The sequence below is a fragment of the Panthera tigris genome, chromosome E1 (assembly GCF_018350195.1).
Source record: "Panthera tigris isolate Pti1 chromosome E1, P.tigris_Pti1_mat1.1, whole genome shotgun sequence".
In the NCBI taxonomy this organism is placed as follows: Eukaryota; Metazoa; Chordata; class Mammalia; order Carnivora; family Felidae; genus Panthera; species Panthera tigris.
Window position 1 is genome coordinate 17,333,062 of NC_056673.1, and position 7,996 is coordinate 17,341,057.

Below are 7,996 nucleotides of genomic sequence, written 5' to 3' on the forward strand. Positions count from 1 at the left end.
GAGAGAGAGAGAGAGAGATGGAGTGTGAGCGGGGGGAGGGGCAGAGAGAGAGGGAGACACAGAATCTGAAGCAGACTCCAGGCTCTGAGCTGTCCGCACAACTGTGAGGACAGCTCAGAGCCCAACGCGGGGCTCGAACTCGCCAACCGTAAGATCATGACCTGAGCCACAGTCAGATGTTTAACCGAGTGAGCCACCCAGGCGCCTCTATGATTCAATTTCTTTACGCAATTCCTGTAAAATTCAGTATGAAATTTCCTAATCATGGGAAAAAATATTGTCATTACTAAGATCCATAACACTGCAGCTGTTTCTGCACTATGGAGATAAATGGCCTTCTGTGTCATTTGTCATTTTCTTTTTTTAAGTAATGGACATGAAATGGAAGGATAAGAATTTCTCCCCTCTGGGCAACATTGTGCAAAATACACTTGTAACACAGGGACCAAAATAGAATAGGACACCTTAATTTATTCAACAGTTGGTTCATCTCCTGCCACGTCCCAGACACTGCACTAGGAGCTAGAGATACATCAGTAAACAAGACACAGTTCCTGTCCTCATGTAGTGTCAAATCTAGTGGGGAAGACTAATCAAGTATTTTATTTTTTATTTTTTTAAGTTTATTTTATTTTATTTATTTTTTTAATTTTAAAAATTGTGTTTCCATATTTATTTTTTGAGAGAGAGCAAGCTGAGGACAGGTAGAGAGAGAGGGACAGAGAAATCCCAAGCAGACTCTGTGCTGTCAGCACAGAACATGATGCGGGGCTCAAACTCACCAACTGAGATCATGACCTCAGCCAAAACCAAGAGTCGGAAGCTTAACCCACTGAGCCACCCAGGGACCCCCCCCCCCACTTTTCTCTAATCAAGTATTTTTTTTTTTAATGTTTTTACTTATTTTCGAAGGAGAGAGAGAGACAGAGCATAAGCTGGGGAGGAGCAGAGAGAGAGGGAGACACAGAATCCAAAGCAGGCTCCAGGCTCTGAGATGTCAGCACAGAGCCCCGCGCGGGGCTCGAACTCACGAACCATGAGATCATGACCTGAGCCGAAGTCGGATGGTTAACCGACTGAGCCACCCAGGCGCCCCTCTAATCAAGTATTTTAATTGGGAGAAGGTGCCAGGAAGGAAATGTATGGGATAAAGTAAACACAAATAAGAGTAGAGGAGGAAAGATCTGCTTCAATAGGCCAGGAAGGGAATCTATGAAGTGATGCTGACATTCAGTTTTAGAATGAGAAGGAACCTGCTATGGGAAAAGCTGGAGGAGAGATAATTACACCAGAAGAAACAGAATGTGCTGAGGTTCTTGACTTGTGCAAAGAACTGAAAGGCACAATGGATGGTTATAATACAGTGGTTGAGCAGAGAATGACATAACACAAGTTTGGAAAGAAATGCCATGATGGGATTCATATGTTAAGATTACCCCACTTATTTTGCTAAGAATGGAAGTAGAGAGACCAGTAGCTTAGACTAGGAAGTAGTGCAGATGGAAAGAAGTAAATGCAATTCAAATATATTTGTAGGCAGAGTTCATAGGACTTGTGAATGATCTAACTGTGGGGGATTAGAGAAAGAGAGGAGTCAAAGAACCCAGAAACACCTGGGTTTCTGGACTCAGCCACAGGTGAATGGCAGTGTCATTACAGATGGAGAAGCTCAGAGAGAAAGGGGCTTGGAGGAAAAAACAAGAGTTTGCTTTTGGACATGATAAGCTTGAAATGCCTGTGGTATAATGAAGAAGGTATAACAAGTAGGCGGTTGTGTGTCTGGAGCTCAGGGGAGAGGACTGAGGCCATACATCAGGAATAACCCTGTAGGGATAATGTCTGAGTCTTGGAGATGGGTGAGATCTCCTAGGAAGACAGTGTAGACAGAGAAGAAAAGAGAGCTGAAGATTAAGCCTGGAGAACTAGCCAGGTGAATAGTTGTGCTACTAAAAGAAATACTGAAGGAGATTGAGAGGAGCACGTGGTTTGAAGAGGAAATGGATGCTTTATCTGTGGAACTTGGTAAGTTTGGGCTACTGGCTGGATTCTTGTCATTTCTAGTGTGCCGCTGGGACAAAATGTGTAGGTCCTCTTCCTAATGTTAGTGCTGTATTTGTATCTTATTCTATGATTCAGTCTTAGGATAACTCTGAATTTTTCAGAATAAAACATTCCTAATCATGCCTGAATTCGAGTTTGGAAGAGGAGAAAACTCTACTAAGATCCATGACGCTGCAGCTGTTTCTGAATTATGGAGATAAATAGTTCTCTATGTCACCAGTCTTAGACAAGTGGCTATTTCTTTTTAGTAATGGGCGTGAAATGAAGAAAGAATAATTTGTTCAATGTTTAGCGAGTCCGCTTTACTGGTAGCCCACGAGCTGGGGAGAATGCAGTGGTAACTACACATATATTGAGCACCTACCAATGTGTTAGGCTCTGGGGATAACTCAAAGAATAAGACATACAGGACTTGGGGCTTACAGACTAATAAAGGAGATGGAAAAAAAATTAATCTACAAACGAAATAACTAAAAAGTGTGGCAAGTGCTGTGAAAGGAACAAATACAGGAAATAAGTGGGAGGTGGTACTTCGAGTCTAGATATTTAGGGAGATGTTCCTTGAGTAGGTGACATTTGCTTAAGTTGATTCCTAAGTCAGTCATACCAAGATGAGGGGGTGCGACTGGCCACTGATGATCCACCAAATAGTTTTATGCGGTGCTTGGTCCTGAAAAGTTAAGGCAGGCTGAATAGCTTACATTGAACTATTCAATGGTGGCCCACCAAAAGTAGGGAGGTATGGGGAGTGGGCTGCTCCCATGGGGAGTATTTTATCACTGACATTGCTTGAAATTGCCTGCCCATGGTAATAATAAAAAGTAGACTGACATTTAGTCAGTTTTACTATTATTTTAAAATTCTTTACAATGTCCTGTTGTGGGATGAATGGTCGCCTCCAAAAAGATGTGTACATGTCCTAATCCCTGGAACCTATGAATAGCATCTTATCTGGCAAAAGAGTAAAGATTACCTTATGTGAAAAGATAGGATTCAGGATTGAGAGTGTATATCAGATTATCTTTTAGTTAAACTGAAGGCAGATATTAGACTGAGAAATTAAGTTCCCCAGTTCTTAAGGTAAATAGGTGTATATATATATATATATATATATATATATATATATATATATAATGTTTATTTTTGAAAGAGAGAGAGAGAGAGAACGTGTATGTGTGAGAGGGGTAGGGGCAGAGAGAAAGGGGGACAGAGGATCCGAACTGGGCTCTGCGCTGAAAGCAGACAGTCCAGTGGGGGGCTTGAACTCACAAACTGTGAGCTCCTGACCTGAGCAAATGACAAAATTCAAGTAGTTAAGAATATTTACTAATTTACTAAGTACTGAACCAAAACTTGTGACCAGGCCCAGGGCTATAGTCCTGTCTTGAGAGGGCCAATGTAAGCTGCCAGGAAGGAAGCCTCCTTGGAAAATAGGAATGCAAATATAAAATGCCTTCATGGGCCAGGCAGGTAACTTAACTTGGGTTGAGTTACTTGGGTGTCAGCTAACTTAGATATAAGAAACATTTCTCCCAACACAGCATCAAATTCTACAGTTTTTATAGCTGTTTTAATAGCTCTATTAAAATATATACTTAGGGCACCTGGGTGGCTTAGTTGGTGGGCATCTGACTCTCGGTTTCTGCTCAGGTCATGATCTCACGATTCATGAGATGGAGCCCCACACATCAGGTTCTACACTGACAGGGCAGAGCCTGCTTGGGATTCTCTCTCTCCCTGCCTCTCCCCTTCTCTCTCTCCCCCCCCCAAAATGAATAAACTTAAAAAAAAAAGAATATTTACTAATGTAAAGATAATGAGGAACTTGTGTGTGCTATTAGTGTACTTTCTCACCTTAAAGGCAAGTCATATATAATATGAAATTATATTCAGAATATAGCTAGGTGATGACATCAAAGCAAGCAGAATAAGTTTGATGGATGTTTTTATCTCTGCAGTAGGCAGGCTCTGAGATGACCTTCAATGAGACTGTGGTATTCATACCCTCCTGTGTTCCTCCCCCCTTCTGTGTAGGTTGAACTCACGTCGAATGAATAAAATGAAGCAGAAGTGATGGGATGTCCCTTCTGAGAATAGGTTACAAAAAGACTGTGGCTTCATCTCGAGGGCTCCCTCTTGTTCTATTGTTGATTCTTTTTATTTATTTTTTATTTTTTTAAATGTTTTATTTTTGAGACAGAGACAGAGCATGAGCCGGGGACGAACAGAGAGCGAGGTAACACAGAATCCTAAGCAGGCTCCAGGCTCTGGGCTGTCAGCACGGAGTCCTACGCGGGCTGGAACTCACTGACCTTTGGATCATGACCTGAGCTGAAGTCAGGCGCTTAACGGACTGAGCCACCCAGACGCCCCCTATTGTTGATTCTGAGGGAAGACAATTGCTATGTCCTGGGCTGCCTATGGAGAGGCAACAGCCAGTGAGGAACTGAGGTCCTCAGTCCAACACATCCTGAGGAACTGAATACTACCAAGAACCACGTAAGTGAGCTTGGAAGCAGAACCTCCCAGCAATTTCAGGAGAGGCCGTGAGCCAGCGCTCAGCTAAGCAGCACCTGAATTCCTGACCCTCAGAAATGATGAGATAATAAATGCTTGTTTTAAGACGACTAGGTTTTGGGTAAACTGTTACACAGCAATATGTAACTAACACAATACCAATCATATAACTTCTGAAATACTAATTTTAAAACACCAAAAGAGAATGGGGTGGGGGGAATAAAATTGATATGTTGTAGTTTTCATGTCTATTCTATTTATTTTCTTATAGCTTCTTAGACATTCTAATCATGCTGACTAGATTCCCTATTAGTGGTTAATTTCATCCAATTTATGCAGAGTCTTCCAGTTGTTTTTTCTCAGGGAGTGACCTTTTTAAAATTTTATTTTTATTTATTTATTTTTTTAATGTTTATTTATCTTTGAGACAGAGAGAGACAGAGCATGAATGGGGGAGGGTCAGAGAGAGAGGGGGACACAGAATCTGAAACAGGCTCCAGGCTCTGAGCTGTCAGCACAGAGCCCAAGCGGGGCTCGAACTCACAGAGGGTGAAATCATGACCTGAGCTGAAGTCGGACGCTCAACCGACTGAGCCACCCAGGCACCCCAATTTTTTATATTTATTTTTGAGAAACAAAGAGAGAGGGGTGGGGGGAAAATGGGAGAGGGGCAGAGAGAAAGGGAGACAGAATCTGAAGCAGGCTCCAGGCTCTGAGCTGTCAGCACAGAGCCCAACACGGGGCTCAAACTCACAGGCTATGAGATCATGACCTGAGCCAAAGTAGGACGCTTAACTGACTGAGCTACCCAGGTGCCCCATATTTATTTTTATTTTTTAACATTTATTTATTTTAGAGAGACAGCGCATGAGCAGGGGAGGTGCAGAGAAAGAGGCAGACACAGAATCCAAAGCAGGCTCCAAGCTGTCAGCACAGAGCCTGATGCAGGGCTCAAACTCACAAACCGTGAGTTCATGACCCAAGCTGAAGTCAGACACTTAACCAACTGAGCCACCCAGGCTCCCCTAGGGAGTGACCTTTTATACAACTTCTGGATGCATCTAATTATGGACTCCAACAAACTGAGTATACATACTGACAACTTCAGATGTATTGATTATTTCAAACTTAAATTCATTTCATCTACTGGGGACTCACAAAGGAATCCAAAATGGCATATCAATTCTCTTGGTCTTTTTGGGGGGATTAATGTTCACAGGATAGTTGGATGTTGAATTCATTAATTTTTTAAAGACATTTTCTTCTTTTTACAAAAGGGATAAATGCTCAACATACAACATTTAGAGAAAATAGCGAAGCAAAAGAGAAGAAAATGAAAGTCAGCTCTGAGCCTGCTGCTCAGAGAGGACTGCTATTGAGACTGAATATACTACTGCTTTTAGTTGACAGCATTTGCCTATCTATTTTTTTAACATTACTAATGACTTTTATCACATTAAAAGTCTGAATTTTAATGTTTTTTTTAACAATTTTTTTTAAAGTAGGCTCCACATCCAATGTGGGGCTTGAACTCACGACCCTGAGATCAAGAGTCAAATGCTCTATGGACTGAGCCAGGTGCCCCAAAAGTCTGAATTTTAAACAGCTTCTTGGACTGGTGGCTTATTGCTATTAGCTTGTTCAACTTCAGCATCTGTCTCATCTGAAGCAGCTTTTTCAGAACTACCACCTTCATCATGAAGCCCCATGAGTTCTCCCAGTACAACTTTAGGGTTTTCAACATTTTCACTTTTCTAACAAATGTATCATGGAGTGGAAAAAACAATTGGGAAGTTTTTTCTATGTCTTTCCCAATGCTGTCTGGAATCAATATTTTTTTCAAGTTTATTTATTTATTTTGAGAGAGAGAAACGGACCATACAAGAGGATGAGGGGCAGAGAGAGAGAGGGGGAGAGAGAGAATCCCAAGCAGGCTCCCGGCTGTCAGCGCAGAGCCCAGTGTGGGGCTCGAACTCACCAACTGCAAGATCATGACCTGAGCTGAAGTCAAGAGCTGGACACTTAACTGACTAAGCCACCCAGTGCCCCTAGAATCAGTTTATTAACCACTTCTTTCAAGTCATTTGTCTGCACCTCTCAGGTCATGACTTCCATCACCTTCTTCTGGATTTGGCAAACCTATTGGTGCTTAGCGGGAGAGGTCTTCCAAATCTGATTATTGAGTTTTTAAGTAAAACCACCAACTGAATAGACAGAGAAAACCATCGATAGTCTTGACATCAACCTGAGCTTCAGTTATGGTCTGCCATTTTTTGACCACAGAGCACATTTGGCACTGGTAAAATCCATGCCATGGAAGTAAGGCAGTTTCTGCCCTGAACATCCTAGTAATTAGCTTGGATTTTCTAAATGCAACTTCATCATTCTGCAGATCAGCAAGGCTTCCTTCAAAAACTCGACCCTTGAGGCCATGAAATGCAATTTTCATTCCTTGAGTTCTCAAGACCAGTGTTTTTTATTTCTTATATTGAACACAGCTGGTGCTTTCACATCATACCAATATTTCTAGAAAATGGATTAGCCACTTTCTTCTTGGCAACCTTTTTGCTGCCTTTCTTAAAGTGCTTATTCTTGCCTACTGCCATGGTGTTGCTCAGAGAGCCAACAGGGCTATTTGCCTATCCTTTCAAAAATTGGGGAAAACACTCTATTCTTGGTTAACTTGCTAATTGATTTCTCTGAAACTCAGTTTCTTTAATGAAATATATCTGAGAGTTTACCTTTATATATCGAATATTTAATAATTTAGTATCAGTAACATTTAATATTTAGTACCACTTACTAATATTATAAACATTACACTCAACAACTTTGTTTATATTATCTTACTTAAAGTTCACTACATTTTGTGAGTTAGGCATTAATATTACTTCCATTTTTCAGCTGAGTAAACTAAGGTTTAAAGAGGTTAAATAATTTGCCCAAACAAGGTCACTAATCTAAGCAGTTTCAGAATAGGGATCCTATCTCATTTCTGACTACAAAACTTATACCACTCTGCTATAGCTTCTCCCTCAAACTTTTCTCATAATACTCTTCATAAAAGCAAAATGTCATTTTTGAAAACTTTCATATTTGGAAAAGTTGTCATATTCCAGTTATTAAAAGACTAACCTAATTTACCCATACCTCTGTTCAATTCCTTTGAAAGTTTTTTGAAGTTAGTGTCTCTAGGCAAAAATATTAAGATCTAAAGGAAATATACATGAATAAAATTCTTTCCCTGCTGAAATAAAACAGTGGATGTTACCAGTGATTTGCCCCATTTTGAAACTGGAATTATCATCAGAGAGCCAATTTCCATTTATATAAAATGACATAATATTGTTTCTGATTATAATTTCTGTAAAGTTATAATCAATTGTTACAGTTGAAAACTTAACTTTTATCAGCTAAA

The 7,996-nt window shown here is 40.6% G+C and overlaps 1 pseudogene; it reads right to left on the reverse strand.

The window, feature by feature from the left end:
- Positions 1-6,124: 6,124 nt before the first annotated feature.
- Positions 6,125-7,184, reverse strand: LOC102958790 (annotated as a pseudogene).
- Between the last annotated feature and the right edge of the window lie 812 nt (positions 7,185-7,996).